This window comes from Chiloscyllium punctatum, chromosome 19 (genome assembly GCF_047496795.1).
Source record: "Chiloscyllium punctatum isolate Juve2018m chromosome 19, sChiPun1.3, whole genome shotgun sequence".
NCBI classification, from domain to species: Eukaryota; Metazoa; Chordata; class Chondrichthyes; order Orectolobiformes; family Hemiscylliidae; genus Chiloscyllium; species Chiloscyllium punctatum.
The window spans coordinates 8,247,118-8,265,307 of NC_092757.1; positions in this window are offsets into that span (position 1 = coordinate 8,247,118).

Consider the following 18,190-nt stretch of genomic DNA (forward strand, 5'->3'; position numbering starts at 1 on the left):
TTATAGGTCGAGGTTAGGGTCCAAACGATGACAGGCACACTGCTGGGGATATTTTATAGAGCCCCAGAAAGTTGAAAATGCAGGAGCAAATATATAACCAATTCACTGAGGTGTGTAAAAACCAATTCACTGAGGTGTGCAGGAAACCAGATGTTACAGATTTACAAGCTGGAGATGTTACAGGGAGAGAGGAACTCAAGGCTGGAGAGGCTACAGAGAGAGGAACACAAGGCAGGAGGTGTTACAGAGAGATGGGAAAGCAAAGCTGGAGATGTCACAGGGAGAGAGGAAAGCAATGTTTGAGATGTGACAGGGAGAGAGGAAAGTAAGGCTGGAGATATTAAAGAGAGATAGGAAGGCAAGGTGGGAGATGTTACAGAGAGAGGAAAGAAAGGCTGCAGATGTTACAGAGAGAGGAAAGCAAGGCTGGAGATGTTACAGAGAGAGGAAAACAAGTCTGGGGATGTTACCGAGATAGGAAAGCAAGGCTGGAGAAGTTACAGGGACAGAGGAAAGCAAGGCTGGAGATGTTATAGATAGAGAGGAAAGCAAGGCTGGAGATGTTACAGTGATAGGAAAGCAAGGCTGGAGATATTACAGAGAGAGAGGAAAGCAAGTTTGAAGATGTTACAGAGAGAGGAAAGCAAGGCTGGAGATGTTACAGTGATAGAAAAGCAAGGCTGGAGATGTTACAGAGATGCGAAAGCAAGCCTGGAGATGTTACAGAGGTGCGAAAGCAAGGCTGGAGGTGGTCTAGAGATAGCGTGGCCTGTGCATACTAGAACATGTTTTTGAGATATTTTATAATTCATTCACAGGATATGGGGAGAGGTGTAGCAGCTGGATATTAGAGAGACAGGGAGAGGTGCAGGGGCTGGCGGAATTTACAGTGAGAGGTGAGGCTGGAGTATGAGATAAAGATTGTGGAGATACGGAGGGTTACTGAGATACAAATGGATGTAACGGCTGGTGGAGATGACAGGGAAAGATACAGAGATACATGTAGATAGTTTAAAAAACGGACTTATGCAATATCTTAATAGTGAAAATATTGTAAAAATCTGTGGAATAGACATGGCACTTGGAAGAACTGAAGGAGTGAGACCTGGACTGTCCAAACACAAGAGTCATAGAGTGAGTGTCATACAGTACAGAAGAGGCCATTCGATTGATAGTGATGAAAGTTAAAAGCACTGCAGACACTGGAAATCCCTCCTTCCTAATGTCTGGGGACGAGGGCTAAATGTGGGAGAGGCGTCCTACAGACTCCTCAAGCAACAATGTGACATAACGAAACCTCATGGTATCAGATCAAACACTGAAATGGAAACCTCCTGATGACTCCCCTGCCTGAGCTGGTGGATCAGTGTCCCTCTACGTTGAACAACACTTGGAGGACGCACTGACAGAGTGAATGAGCTGGGGAATGCATACTGGGTGGGCCATTTCAAACCTCACCACCAAGAGGGGCTCAGCAGCAGCATTGCTGATCGAGATGGTTGGGTCCGAAAGGACATAGCTGCTGGACTGGGGCTGCACCGAATCGGGAGTGACCGACTGACAGGGAGAAACATACTTGACCTCATCCACACAAAACTACCGGCTGCAGACACATTGATCGAGGACCATATTGGGAATGGTGACAGGGCATACAGTATTTCTACAGAGAAAGTCCCACTTTTACATTGTCAATAGTGTATGTGCGTGTGTGTGTACACACATGCATGAGCGCACATGTGAGAAATACTATCACCATGTTAAATGGTAAAGATTTCAAAGAAACCTAGAACACAGCACTGGCCTGTGTGAGGTGATTCTGGTCATTACCGACAGCAGCAGAATTGTACTCTAGCACAATTTGCGCTGTCACTGCCTGGCATATGCTCCACTTTACGCTGACCATCAGGGCAGGGGTTAAACCCTTGTTCTATGAGGAACACAGGGGGACCGGACAGGAGCAGCACCAGGTATACCTCACAATGTAGTGACGTTACCTAACAGGACCACTTACTTACCAAATGGCATAAACAGCCAGTAACAGAGAGATCTAACCAACAAATCACACCTAATTTCTGCAATCCTGATACATGTAATCAGCGTGAATTGTGTGGTCAATCAAACAACTCACTGGAGGAGTAGGATTCATAAATATCACCCTCCTCAACGATGGAAGGGCCCAATACAACAATAGAAAAGATAAGGCTGAAACATTCACAACAATGTTCAGACCAAAGTGTCGATGGGATGATCTATGTTAGTCTTCTCCAGATGGCAGTCATCAGCTAAGTCTATTCACTGTGTGTGGTAACTCCAAACGGCTGAAGGCATGGGGAATGCAAAGGCTGTGGGCCCGGATAACATTCCATTCAAGCTTTTCCTGCTGGGATACAGCACTGGCACCCACCTGACAATGTGGGAAACTATCAGGGTATGTCATGTACACACACAGACAAAACATCAGACAATCAATGACTGCCCCATTGCTCTAGTTCCCAAAATTAATAAAGTGATGGAAGATGTCATCCACAATGGGATCAAGCAGCACTGCCTCAACACCAACCTTCCCCTCTCAAGCTCAGTTTTGGCTCTCATCCCTTGGGCACATTGAAGCCTTGGTTTAACGATGTACAACAAGAGAAGACACAGTTGAATTCTCGAGTTGAGGTGACAGTGACTGCACTTAACATCATCATAACTGCATTTGACCAAGTGTCATATCCTGGATTAACAGCAAAATTGGAGCAAATAGGAATCGTCTGCACTGGCTGAAGTTATACCTGGTACAGAGGAAGGTGGCTGGGGTTGGTGGGGAGCAGCCATCTCAGCTCTGCCACAGGTCTCCTGGGGAGGGGTTTCCGAGTAAACCTATAGCCAGAAATGGAAAGGCAGGGCACCATACACCAACAAGATGATAGGGTTGTTCTCTCGTCAGATAGATGCGACTAGCAGCAGTTTAACTAAACAGTCATCATGTCTCAAGCAAGGGAGAGGTTGTGTAAGACAGGCCTTTTAAGGCACCTCATTCAGTGCTGGAACTGAATCCACACTGTTGGCATTAATCTGCATTACAAACTAGCCGTCCAACTGATTGAGCTAACTAAGTCCTCGCTCAGCTCCTTGGGGAAGATGCTGTAACATTATTCTGTTCAGATATGTTGTTAGACACCTTTGGAGCAGGTGGAACTAGAAGCAAGTTTCCTAGCTCAGAGAGAGGGACAGCATCAGCTGTAAGAGTTCTCTCTGCCCTCGGCCCAATAATTTTCAGCTGCTTCATAAATAACCACCCCCTACTCAAGTAAAGTCATAACTGGGGATGTTTTCCACTGATTGGACAATGTTCAACACCGTTCCTGATTTACTCAGACAGCAGTCCTTGTCCAAATGCAACCGGTACCGGAACTTTACAGGTCTGTGCTTAACAGTGACAAGTACCATTTCCATTACACACATGCCAGACAACGATTACCTCTGACAATAGAAACGTGGACCATATCATTTAATGTTCAATGCCACCACCATCACTGAACACCCACCTAGCAATATCCCGGGGATTACCGTTAACCAGAACTGGACAGACCATATAATTTCATTACCCAGTCCTGTGAAGGGCTTATGCTAAAATGTCGACTCTCCTGTGCCTCAGGCGCTGAATGACCTGTTGCGCTTTTCCAGTGCCAAACTTTGACACATATTAATTCATTGGCTACAATAATATGTCAGGGGCAAGAAATCCTACAGGAATGACTCACCTCAAAATTTCAGAAAGCCTGTCTCCCATCAAAAAGACTCATGTTGAATGTGTGTGTGTAGAGGGTAGTGTAATTTTTAAACGGTTAGCTGCCTTTTAGTCTTTTCTAACTCATAGTAAACACAAGCATGTAGGGGGTAGACCGTTAGCTGCCTTTTAGTCTTTTCTACCTCATAGTAAACACAAGCAGACACTCGAAACTGTTGCCGGACCTCCCCCACGTTTATATGAATGAAACAGTTGTAACAGCTTTCCTCGATAGTTGAGAGACCGCCCTTAACCACAGTTGTACAACATCATCCATATAAGGGAAGAACGGGAAGCTCAAACACTGATTGGCCAAGTGAATAACAAAATAATCGCAGGCACCAGAACCCAAATAAGGAAAACAGTGGGGAATCCTAGCACTCGTTGGTCAAGGCAGCAGTAGTAGACCCAGCCCACATATACATGTATATAATGCGTGGAGATTACTATGCTTGTGTGTGTGTACCTTTGGGAACAGCACCCGACTTTGCAAAGTTGAATGAAAAAGTTTTGGACAGACTCCTCCGTGTCTTTGTTCCTGGGAAGGGAAATAAAAAGTGCCGTAGATGAGGCTGGACAGCCACTTATCTCGCACAATTGGGGGCTCCTCCGAGGTGAAATAATTATTGCCGGGGGGGGGAGGCAGTCTCTTCGGCTCACGGATCAAGCCTGATTACAACAAAGACGCGTCTAGTATATATTTATACTTCTCACTGATCAGCTTGGTCCGTCGGCCGTCGGCCAAGAGAGGATGTGATCCGGCTCATTTAAAAATAATTTTGAATCCTGGAAAAGTAACACACGGACGAGTGCTGGGACGACCGGTTAGTGACTATACACGGGGGTACACACATTTAAAAAGGCCAGACAACTCCGTGCACGGATCAAGGTAGAGATTTTTTGTTCTTCCTTGTTGGCCGCGTGGTTTTGACGGTCATCTGCGAAAACGCTTTGGGCGTTTAAGACCAGGACTGAAGATAAACCACGGGAAATTGTGGTTTTGACGGTCATCTGCGAAAACGCTTTGGGCGTTCAAGACCAGGACCGAAGATAGACCATGGGAAATTGTGGTTTTGACGGTCATCTGTGAAAACGCTTTGGGCATTTAAGACCAGGACCGAAGATAGACCAAGGGAAATCAGACTTCTAAGGAAAAGTCAGGGAAGACTGCAAATGGGAAAGAAATACCCCCCGATAGTCCATTAGGTCGGAAGTTAAGTCTATGGACGGACAGTAGTAGAACGAAGGACTTAAAGAAAGAGACCATGATAAAATATTGTTGTTTTATATGGACCAAAGAACCTATCCGCGCCCCCTCGGTAGTTTGGCCCGAGTATGGGTCTGATGAAGACTGGGTGTGTCAAATCCTAAATGTATATGTTAACAGAAAACAACCGTTTGACCCAGAGGAGAGCAAATATGCCGCCGCCTGGTTGGCGGGCGACGGCGAGAGTCCCACGCGTCTCTATCCTCTGATTCCCCAAACAGACCCGAGGAAGCCCCAGAAGTCTTGGGACATCCTCACCGACGGTTTGCCACCGTCTTCCCCGCCCCCGTATATACCACCCGCGCACGACCAGGCGTCCAGCGCGGACCTCCCTCCTGCGACGGATAATTGCGGGTCCCAACAGGCTACGACCAGTGAGGAAGGGACTGCTGGGGGGGGGCACAGTAGGGGGCGCAGAACTCACCCCAGGCACTAGGAAATCAGTCCGACTCGAGATGCGGAGAGGTCGAGAAGAGGGATTGAGAGCTGGGAGGAGTGACAATATTGAACAGCTGAACCCCTTACGAGAGGTGCCGTTTGGGAACGAACGGACCAGGTTCGTAGTACAACCTTTAAATTCTGGGGATATCCAGCAACTCCGTAATGAACGACCCCGTCTACTGGACGACCCCGTCAGTGTGGGAATACAACTGGACCAATTTCTGGGGCCCAGTATATACACATGGGCTGAACTGCAGGCCATGATGAGAATACTATTTAATTTCGATGAAATTGTTATGATCCGGAATAGTGCAATGGCCATTTGGGATAGGGAGCATCAGGACGGCCCTCAGCGTGGAGAGCAGAAGTACCCCTTAGAGGACCCTCGGTGGGATCATAACGACGCGGGGGGACGGGCCAATATGACAGACCTCAGAAGCCTTATAATCAGGGGGATCCACACCTGCGTGTCCAAACAGCGGAATTTAGCAAAAGCATTTGAAGTTGGACAGAAAAAGGATGAATCCCCGAGTGAGTTTTTAGACCGTTTGCGGGAGTCCATGCGAAAGTATTCAGGTTTAGACCCCGATGGGGAAATAGGCAAGAGCATGCTTAAGGTGCACTTTGTGACTAAGTCATGGCCTGACATTCAGAAGAAATTAGAGAAAGTGGAGGATTGGGCTGAAAAGGATGTTGCAGAATTATTACGGGAAGCACAGAAGGTGTACGTTTGGAGGGATGTAATAAGGGAGAAACATAAGACAAAAATGATGGTGGCAGCCGTACGGGAAGCTTGTAAATCCACCGGAATGGGGGAGGGCGATTATGGGGTGGAAAGAGGAACGTCGAAGAAAAATTGGAGAGGGAGAGAAGCGAGACGGGGCAGAAGTGAGAGAGGAGGATCTTATGGAATTGAGCGCCCTCAGAAGGCCGGATGTTACCATTGCGGGAGACTGGGACACTTCAAAAGGGATTGTCCCGAGTTTAAAAGGTAAAGAGAAGGGATGTATGAAATGGAGTGTGAACAAATGGATTAGGGAAGTCAGGGGAGGATCGGAACACGGGCCTACCAAGAACCCCTGGTAATTTTACGGGTGGGCCCATTTAGACAAGATGTTACCTTCTTAGTTGACACAGGCGCTGGCAGGTCCTCAATTCCCCTCCATCCGAGAGGGGTTGGCTTCCAAGCTAAAACATTAAACATTTCAGGAGTTAAGGGTGGGGTTTTTAATGCGAAAATATTCGAACCACAACCCTTGCGGCTGGAGGAGGAGGAGCTCCAGGTGGAACTCCTTCACCTCCCCCATCTTCCCTATGGGTTGTTGGGACGGGATTTGATAGTCCGTTTCGTATTGCGAATAGAAGTGGGAGAAGAGGAAGAATTAGCCGTTACCATGTCATACCTTAGTGAGTCCCGATTGACAGAGATAGACCCTAGGGTTTGGGTCGCCAAAGGGAACCGGGGGGGGACTCGCAATTCGACCTGTGGAGGTAAAATTAAAGCCCCAGAGCCCCGACGTCAGAGTGCGCCAATACCCCTTCTCTTGGGAAAGGAGGCAGGGCCTGAGGACAGTTATGGAAGACCTAATAAAAGATGGATTGGTATAGCCCTGTATGTCACGATACAATTCCAACATCCTGCCGGTCCGGAAGTCGGATGGGAGCTACCGAATGGTCCAAGACCTAAGGGAAGTAAATAAAATTGTCCAAGTACGGCACCCTGTGGTACCGAACCCATACACTATTCTGGGGCGAATCCCCCCGGACCACGGCTGGTTTAGTGTTATCGACTTAAAGGATGCCTTCTGGGCGTGTCCCCTGGACAAGGACAGTAGGGATCTTTTTGCTTTTGAATGGGAGGATCCTGATACTGGCAGAAAACAACAGTACAGGTGGACCGTACTCCCCCAAGGATTCACTGAGTCCCCGACTCTGTTCGGGCAGATTCTGGAACAATTATTGGAGGGACTAACCTTGTCCCCGGCCCTTAAGCTTATACAATACGTGGACGATCTCCTTTTATCCGGACCGGCGGAGGAGGACGTCCTACTTGGGACTAATGCCCTGTTAAATTACCTAGCTGAGAAGGGGTTAAGAGTGAGCCAGAAGAAGCTCCAATATGTCGAGAAAGAGGTTAAGTACCTGGGACACTTGATAAGCCAGGGACAGAAACGAATAAGTCCGGAAAGAGTGCGGGCAATAATCGAACTAGGCCTCCCAACGACCAAGAGAGAGTTGCGGAAGTTCTTGGGACTCTTAGGCTATTGTCGGTTATGGATAGACGACTATGCCCCCCTTACTAAAGACTTGTACCTAAAACTCATTGAGGAGGCACCCAACAGAATAAAATGGGAGGAGGAGGAGAAAACGTTAATTGAAATCCTAAAAGGAAAATTGATGGCCGCACCTGTTTTAAGCTTGCTGGATTTTAGTAAGACATTTCGTCTCTTTGTGAACTCCAGAAAGGGAACCGCTCTTGGAGTATTTACCCAGGACTGGGGGGGGGGAAAAGGAAGCCCGTGGCTTTCCTGTCAAAAATTCTGGATCCAGTCTCCCGAGGGTGGCTGGAGTGTGTCCAAGCGGTGGCAGCCACGGCAAAGCTGGTCGAGGAAAGCAGGAAGTTGACTTTTGGGGCCCCCTTGACAGTCACTACTCCCCACCAGGTTAGAACTATCCTGAATCAGAAGGCCGGGAGGTGGCTGACTGACTCGAGAATTCTGAAATATGAAGCCATATTGTTAGACCGAGAAGACCTCCGAATAGAAGTCGGGGGCTGCCAGAACCCGGCGGACTTTCTTTGGAAAGGGGAAGGGGAGGAGGAACTGGAACACTGCTGTTCAGACATAATAGAGTACCAGAGTAAAGTGAGGGAAGATCTGAGGGATACCCCCTTACATGCAGGTAGGCGGTGGTACATTGATGGGTCCTCTCGAGTGATAGATGGGAAGAGACACAACGGTTATGCAGTCATTAGTGAGGCTGGTTGGGAATTAGTGGAAAGTGGACGGCTACCGAATGCCTGGTCGGCACAAACGTGCGAATTGTACGCCTTGCACCGGGCTCTGAGGAATTTAAAGGGAATAGCCGGGACAATCTACACTGACTCTAAGTATGCCTTTGGGGTAGTACACACCTTTGGGAAGATCTGGAAAGAAAGGGGAATGATAAATAGTAGAGGAAAGGAGTTGGTCCACGAGGAACTAGCAGCCATGATCTTGGAGGATTTGTTGCTGCCACAAGAGATTGCTGTAGTACATGTGAAAGGACACCAGAAAGACGATAAAATAGAGACCCTGGGGAATCAATTGGCAGATGAACAGGCAAAATTGGCTGGGATGGGGAAGGAAGTAATAAACTGACTGGTAAGGATTCCACAGATATCCGAAATTACCGAAGTGCCCACGTTTACTGACAAAGAAGAAACTCATCTCGCGTCTCTGGGGGGTACAAAGGATAGGGACGGCAAGTGGACCTTACCCGATGGCCGCCAGCTACTAGATCGACCGTTGACGCGGGACATTATTGCCCGTTTACACCAAGGGGGTCACTGGGGCGCCCAGGCACTGTGCGATGCCTTCCTGCGCCGATATGCTCACCCTGGTCTGTACACGGTAGCCAAGCAGGTCACAGGAGATTGCATGACATGTCGAAAGATTAACAAAAGGGGGCTGCGGCAGCATGCAAGACAAGGGGTTAGGGGTCTGGCGTATAGGCCGTTTGAGTATGTTCAGGTAGATTACACTGAGCTCCCCCCCATAGGTCGCCTGAAGTATCTATTAGTAGTGGTAGATCACCTGACAGGATGGGTGGAAGTTTCCCCACTACCACGGCAACGGCAACTCAGGTTAGCAAGATTCTACTCGAGCAAATCATCCCACGATTTGGGCTACCCCGCGCTATTGAATCTGAACAGGGGATCCACTTCACCTCGACCATCCTCCAGAATGTAGTGCAAGCAATGGGGATTGACTGGGATTTGCACACCCCCTGGCATCCTCCCTCCTCGGGCAACGTCGAAAGAATGAAGCAGACCGTCAAAAAACAGCTAACCAAACTCACTAGTGAAATTGGCCTGCCTTGGACCAAATGCCTACCCCTTGCCCTATTGCAAATTCGCACCCAGCCAAGGCGGGATTTGGGCGTCTCCCCTTTCGAAATGCTGTTTGGCCTCCCGTTCCATGGGCCGAAGGGGGAACCTCCTGTATTCGAGTCTCGGGATATGTTTGTGCAAAAATATGTGGTGGCTCTGGGGTCTGCTCTATCTCGTTTAAGCCAACAGGGACTTTTGGCACAGACGCCGCCCCTCGAGTTTGCGGTGCACACCGTCAAGCCGGGCCAGTGGGTCCTGATTAAAAGCTGGAAGCAACGTACCCTCGAACCAACTTGGGACGGTCCCTTCCTGGTACTTTTGACGACCGAAACGGCTGTCCGTACGGCCGAAAAGGGCTGGACACATTACACTCGAGTCAAGGGACCAGTGCCACAACCGACGGAGGACGAACGAACCTCTCTGACAAAGGCAACTAAGGAACAGAGACCCTGAGAACGAACTAATCGGACTTTGGCGAGTCTAAAGGAACTGTGCCCTCGGGCTACGGGTGTCGCAACAAAATGCGGTCAATCGTATTGTTAACTTGCTATGCCATTATCCTTGGGCTGGGTCATAGTGTGCGTGTTACCCAATTTGGCCTCCGTATAAAACAAGCAGAGGACCGTCAGTGGTTCTCCATCTCCGTGCTTGCCAACCAATCAACACAGACATTTAGCTTAGACCTATGTGAGTTGGTGCCCGGTAGGACTAAAAGTGAACGGAATCAAACTAAGCGGAACCTAGAGAGAGAAAGGGGATTCCAGGGTCAGACGTTAGTATTACAATTGCATGGTAGGGAAGGCCTAAATCGGCCTCCAGCCCCCGGGGTCCAGGCTATGGTGTCAGTTGTCCGTGATCCCATCACCCCTGGACGGGATTGTGGGCAGAATCAGTGCAATCCGCTCTATCTGACCATAAAGAACTTGGAAAATTACGGGGCGAGCCTTAATAGAACAATACTGGGTATTAGAGTTGGGGGCCAGGCAGGATGGGGGGGGGGGGGGAGGGATGCAGCTGTGCTGCACGTTTATCACGGTCATTGAAGCTGAGTCTGGGGGCGCATCCACCACTGATAAGCAGGAAAAGATTAGAATCATTGAGGTGACGGATTTGGAAAAGACCTTTGAAATAGAAACGGGATACGGGGAGGCGAATGCCTGGATGGAATAGGTCAAATATACTGTGAGGAGCATGAAAAAGCGTGATTGCTACGCATGCACGAGTGCCCGCCCTAACCCTCAGGTGGTCCCATTCCCGCTGGGATGGGAGAAACACCCACGAGCCATGGGCTGCATGATAAGGCTGTACCAGGACCGAGAGACCTGCAACGACCCCACTTGTCGACCCTTGAGGTTGAAGTTTCCCCCCGTCAGGTCTGAGGGGGCGCCCCGCCCGCCATCATTCTCAGGGGTAACGGGTACGCACCAGGCCTGCGTCTCTCGGACAGGACTACAGTGGGACGACGATGTGGGGACATTTGACAAGTGCAGCGGATCAATTCGGCTGGTCAATGAAACTACCGAGGGCGGGAATTACTCCCACATTCATGTGCCTAGGGCAGACCTCTGGTGGTACTGTGGTGGGAGGGTTCTGCGACGGACCCTGCCCCAAAAATGGACGGGCACTTGTGCAATCGTTCAATTGGCCATCCCATTCACCCTGGTATTCGAAAAACAAGAGCGACCCCGTTCTAGTGGAAGAACTGAGAGAGCTTTGGAGACCTCTTTCGATGATAACATATATTTAGATGCCATAGGGGTCCCCAGGGGTGTTCCTGACGAATACAAGGCTCGGAACCAGATAGCGGCGGGTTTTGAATCGTCACTGTTCTGGTGGGTGACCATCAATAAGAATTTGGATTGGATTAATTATATTTACTACAATCAGCAGAGGTTCATGAATTATGCCCGGGATGCAGTGAAAGGAATAGCAGAACAACTGGACGCCACTAGTAGGATGGCGTGGGAAAATAGGTTGGCCTTAGACATGATGTTGGGAGAGAAGGGGGGTGTTTGTGTCATGATAGGCACTCAGTGCTGCACTTTCATCCCCAACAACACAGCCCCTGATGGGTCCATCACCCGCGCCCTGGATGGACTCACCACATTGGCGGACGAACTGGCCAAAAACTCGGGCATCGACTCTGGCTTCACGGACTGGCTGGAAGCTTGGTTCGGTAAATGGACGGGGGTGGTCGTTCCCTTTCTTGTCTCATGTATAGTGGTGGCAGGGGTGCTCACTGCCCTTGGGTGTTGCGTTATTCCCTGCGTCCAGGGATTAACTCAACGACTGATCGAAACCGCCCTTACTAAGAAGGATGTTCCCTATGGGCAGGTTGAACGAATAAATCTCGAGATGGAACAACGTGAATCCCTCTTGGGCGGGGGTAGTATTAGAGACTGGCAGTTTGATGAACAAGCTCGGGAGTTATTAAATGCCCTGGAGAAGAAACTTACAGTTTAAAAATTACAGGCTGTAAGAAAAGACACGGGGGATTTGTAGGGGGTAGTGTAATTTTTAAACGGTTAGCTGCCTTTTAGTCTTCTCTACCTCATAGTAAACACAATCAGACACTCGAGACTGTTGCCGGACCTCCCCCACGTTTATATGAATGAAACAGTTGTAACAGCTTTCCTCGATAGTTGAGAGACCGCCCTTAACCACAGTTGTACAACATCATCCATATAAGGATAATATGGGAAGCTCAAACACTGATTGGCCAAGTGAATAACAAAATAATCGCAGGCACCAGAACCCAAATAAGGAAAACAGTGGGAATCCTAGCACTCGTTGGTCAAGACAGCAGTAGGAGACCCAGCCCACATATACATGTATATAATGCGTGGAGATTACTATGCTTGTGTGTGTGTACCTTTGGGAACAGCACCCGACTTTGCAAAGTTGAATGAAAAAGTTTTGGACAGACTCCTCCGTGTCTTTGTTCCTGGGAAGGGAAATAAAAAGTGCCGTAGATGGGGCTGGACAGCCACTTATCTCGCACATCAGCACCAAGGTAGCAGTTAAAAATTGAGCTAGATTGATCATTGCTCAGTCTGATGGATCAGGTATACTTCATAACAAAATGACATAAATAAAACAGCATATTAATTGAACTGTGGGTGACTGTTTTATTTTACTGTAGATCCTGCAATGGCCATAGACATTATAGATAACTGAAAGGTAGTAAACTTGATCCATCTATGTACACAGAGAAGAAGAGATAATGTGCAGAACTGCAGAACAATTAATTTGACCTATGTAGGGAAACAGTTAGAATCCATTATATAAGAAGTGATATTGGGTACTTAGAAATGAACAGCAAAATTGTTGAGATGCACATTGCATTTCTGACAGAAACATCATGCATGACAAACTTATTTGAAGTTATTTCTTGCAGCATAGACCATGGACAACCAGTGGAAGTAGTGTATTTGGATTTTCAGAAGTCTGGGCGGGAAAAACTTCTGGCTGCAACAGCTGCTCATTTTTTGAGGTATTTTACGTGTTGAAGGTTATTTCCCCGAATTCCAGGAGCAGCAATTTCTGTTTTGTATGCTGTTGCATTATTTTGAAACTTTGGGGGAAAAAAGTCAAAGCAACAGCAGTTTTAAGAGGGAAAAGAACAGACAAAGGAAGCATATGGTGAGGGGAGGCAACGGACAGGACAGCGTACCTGCACAGTTACTGCCTTTGCTGTTTCAATTAATGTATCCCTATATATCGGAGTGTGCCGAGAAAAAAATAACAAACAGTGACATTTACAACTGGTTTGGAGGAACTGTTTGGGCAATGTCCCCAGCCAGATAAGTGAATTGTTTTAACTGTGTCCTACAGAAAGTCTGCAGAAGTGAGTAGAGTGCGTTCTTCTTAAATTATATGTTTTTTGAGATATGTCCGTTGATTAATCATAACATAGAACTTATAAATATAAATTTAACTTTGGGCAGTGTTTTGTAGAGGAATAAGACAGTTTTGTTTTTCTGGGTCTGTAGATTGTGAAGGAGCACAAGTGGCCTTAGTAGAATCGTATGTACTTTTTTGTCAGATGTGGGAGTTTAAACAGGATTTAAGGGTTACTGCAGATTATGTCTGCAATAAATGTTTCTAGTTGCGAAGCCTTTCAGATTGAATGGATCGGTTGGAGAGACAGTTAGAGACAACGAAAAATTTGTAACAGCAACAGTATGTGATGGATGACAGTTATAGGAAGGGGGGAAGTCTCAGATGCAGTCACATAGATGGGTTAACTCCAATACCGTAAGAGAGGTAAGCAGCTCGTGCAGGAGTCTTCTGGGGCTGTCCCCATTTCAAACAAATATGCTGTTTTGGAAAATGTAGGGGGTGATGGATTCACAGGGGAACATAGCACGAACAGACAAGTTTCTGGTATTGAGACTGGCTCTAAGGTAACAAGGGGTAGTCGGATTCCATGAGGTCAATTGTGTTAGGGGTCTACCTAGTCTGAGGTACAGACAGACGTTTCTGTGGCCCGCAGAGAAAAAACACAATGGTGTGTTGCTTCCCTGGCGCCAATATCAAGATGTCTCAGAAACGGTGTAGAATATTCTTACGGGGGAGAGGGGTCAGCAAGAGGTAATTGTGCAAATTGGAACCAACGATATCGGAAGGGAAAAGTTTGAGATTTTGGATGGAGATTGCAGGGTATTAGGCAGAAATTTAAAAAGGATGTTCTCGAGAGTTGTAATATCTGGATTACTCCTGGCGCTGCGAGCTAGTGAGGGCAGGAATAGAGGGTTAGAGCAGATGAATGCATGGCTGTGGAGCTGGTGTTTGAGGGAAGGATTTGCATTTTTGGATCATTGGAATCTCTTTTGGGGTAGAAGGGACTTATACCAGAAGGACAGATTGCACCTGAATTGGAAGGGGACGAACATACTAGCAGGGAGATTTGCTTGAGCTGCTCGGGAGTGTTTAATCTAGTCAGGTGGGGGGGGGGAGCGGGCCAGGGAGATAGTCAGGAAATAGATCAATCTGAGATTGGTACAACTGAGAACAGAAACGAGTCGAACAGTCAGGGCAGGCAGGGACAAGGTAGTACTAATAAAGTAAACTGCGTTATTTAAATGCAAGGACCTAACAGGGAAGGCAGATGAACTCAGGGCATGGTTAGGAACATGGGACTGGGATATCACAGCAATTACAGAAACATGTCTCAGGGATGGGCAGGACTGGCAGCTAAATGTTCCAGGATACAAATGCGACAGGAAAGATAGAAAGGCAGGCAGGAGAGGAGTGGGAGTGGCATTTTTGATTAGGGTTAGCATTACAGCTGTACTGAGGGAGGATATTCCTGGAAATATATCCAGGGAAGTTATTTGGGTAGAACTGAGAAATAAGAATGGGATGATCACCTTATTCGGATTGTATTGTAGACCTCCTAATAGTCAGAGGGAAACTGAGAAACAAACTTGTAAGGTGATCTCAGCTATCTGTAAGAAAGTAGGGTGATTATGGTAGTAGATTTTACCTTTCCAAACATAGACTGGATCTGCCATAGCGTTAAGGGTGGAGATGGAGAGCAATTTGTACAAGAAAATTTTCTGATTCAGTACGTGGACGAACGTATTGGAGAAGATGCAAAATTTGACCCACCCGAGGGAAATAAGGCAGGGCAGGTGACTGAGGTGTCAGTGGACGTGCACTTTGGGGCCAGCTGCCATAATTCTGTTAGATTTAAAGTAAATATGGAAAAGGGTAGACCAGTTCTAAAAGTGGAAGTACAAAATTGGAGAAAGGCCAATTTTGACGGTTTTAGGCAAGAACTTTCAAAACCTGACTGGGGGCAGATATTCACAGGTTAACGGACGGCTGGAAAATGGGAAGTCTTCAGAAATGAGATAACAAGAATCCAGAGAAAGTATGTTCCTGTTAGGATGAGTGGAAAGGCTGGTAGGTATAAGGAATGCTGGTTGACTAAAGGGTTTGGTTAATAAAAAGAAGGAAGCATGTGTCAGGTATCGACGGGTTTGATCGAGCGAATCCTTAGAAGAATATAAAGGCAGTCGGATATAGCCGTAGCAAGTCGAATTACGGAGAATCCAAAGGGTATTTACAAATACATTAATGACAAAATCATAACTAGGGAGAGAAAAGGGCCCCTCAAAGATCAGCAAGGCGCAGAAAATGGGGGAGATACTAAACGAGAATTTCGCATCAGTATTTACTGTGGAAACGGATATGGACGATGTAGAATATCAGAAAATAGATTGTTACATGTTGAAAAATGTCCATATTACAGAGGAGGAAGTGCTGGATGTCTTGAAAAGGGTAAAGGTGGATAATTCCCCAGGATCTGAACAGGTGTACCATAGAACTCTGTGGTAAACTAGAGAAGTGATTGGTGGGCTTCTTGCTGAGACATTTGGACCGTTGATAATCACAGGAGAGGTGGTAGAAGACTGGAGTTTGGCAAACGTAGTGCTACTTATTAAGAAGGATGGTACGGACAAGCCAAGGAACTATAGGCCAGTGAGCCTGACGTCGGTGGTGGGCAAGTTGTTGGAGGGAATTCTGAAGGACAGGATGTACATGCATTTGGAAAGACAAAGACTGATTAGGGATAGTCAACATGGCTTTGTGCGTGGGAAATCATATCTCACAATCTTGATTGAGTTTTTTGAAGAAGTAACGAAGAGGATTGATGAGGGCAGAGGAGTAGATGTGATCTATATGGACTTTAGTAACGTGTTCGACAAGATTCTCCATGGGAGACTGGTTAGTAAGTTTAGATCTCATGGAATACAGGGACAACTAGCCAATTGGATACAGAACTGGCTCAAAGTTTGAAGACGGAGGGTGGAGGTGGAGGGTTGTTATTCAGACTGGAGGCCTGTGACCAGTGGAGTATCACAAGGATCAGTGCTGGGTTATCTTTTTTTGTCATTTACATAAATGATTTGGCTGCCAGCGTAGGAGGTATTGTTCGTAAGTTTGCAGATGACACCAAAATTGGAGGTGGAGTGGACAGCGAAGAAGGTTACCTCAGATTACAACAGGATATTGATCAGATGGGCCAATGTGCCTCGAAGTGGCAGATGGAGTTTAATTCAGATAAATGCGAGATGCTGCATTTTGGGAAAGCAAATTTTAGCAGGACTTATGCACTTAATGGTAAGCTCCTGGGGAGTGTTGCTGAACAAAGAGACCTTGGAGTGCAGGTTCATAGCTACTTGAAAGTGGAGTCGCAGGAAGGTAGGATAGTTAAGGCGGCGTTTGTTATGCTTTCCTTTATTGGTTAGAGTATTGGAGTTGGGAGGTCATGTTGCGGCTGTACGGTACACTGGTTAGACCACTGTTGGAATATTGCATGCAAATCTGGTCTCCTTCCTCTCAGAAATATGTTGTGAAACTTGAAAGGGTTCAGGAAAGATTTACAAGAATGTTGCCAGGGTGGGAGGATTTGAGCTATAGGGAGAGGCTGTACAGGCCAGGACTTGTTTCCCTTGAGCGTCGGAGGCTGAGGCGTGACCTTCTCGAGATGTACAAAATTATGAGGGGCATGGACAGGGACAATAGACAAAGTTTTTTCCCTGGGTTCGGGGACTCCAGAACTAAAGGGCTTAGGTTCAGGCTGAGAGGAGAAAGATGTTGGGTGGCATGGTGGAACAGTGGTTCGCACTGCTGCCTCACAATTCCCGCCACAGGCTACTCTCTGTGTGGAGTTTGCGCGTTTTCTCCGTGTCTTTGTGGGTTTCCTCCCACAATCCAAAAATGTGCAGGTTAGGTAAATTGGCTATGCTAATCTGCCCATAGGGTTAGGTGAAGGGGAATGAGTCTGGGTGGGTTGCGCTTCAGCAGTTCGGTGTGGATTTGGTTCCACACTGTAAGTAATCTGATCTAAATGTAAAAGAGACCTAAGGGGCAACATTTTCACACAGACAGTGGTAGGTGTATAGAATGAGCTGCCAGAGGATGTGGTGGAGGCTGGTACAATTGCAGCATTTAAAAGGCGTTTGGATGGTTATATGAATAGGAAGAGTTTGGAGGGATATAGGCCGGGTGTGGGCAGGTGGGACTGGATTGGGTTGGGATATCTGCTAGACATTGACGGATTGGACTAAAGGGTCTGTTTCCATACTGTACATCTCTATGACTCGATAACTCACACAGTGAGTTCGTAAATGCAATTAGTTTGAATGGTAATTGGAGGAATACGTGTAATTGGAAAGTTAAAGTTGGGTTGGATTTTGTTTAAGGGAATCGGAATATAGAGGGAAAGACATCATGAAGCAGTTGCATAGAGTGTTGATGAGAATGTACCTGAGCTATTGAGTTCAGTGTTGGTGACCTAATCTAGAAAGATTGCACTGATCACAGAGGACGTGCAATGGACATTCTACAGATTAATTCCTGAGATGACAAGATTTTCTGATGGAGAGAGTTGTCTTGCGACCTCTCCAGTTTCAAAGCATGAGAGGTGATCGCAGTGAAATTTCAAAAATCTATGATACACGTGATGAGGTGGAAATAAACAGGATGTTTCTCTACCTGCCTACTCTATATTTAAGGCAAATAATGACAGGATAAGGGATATGCCATTTAAGACCGTAATAAGGAGGGAATTCTTCCCTCGGAGGGGACTGACTAACATAGGGGC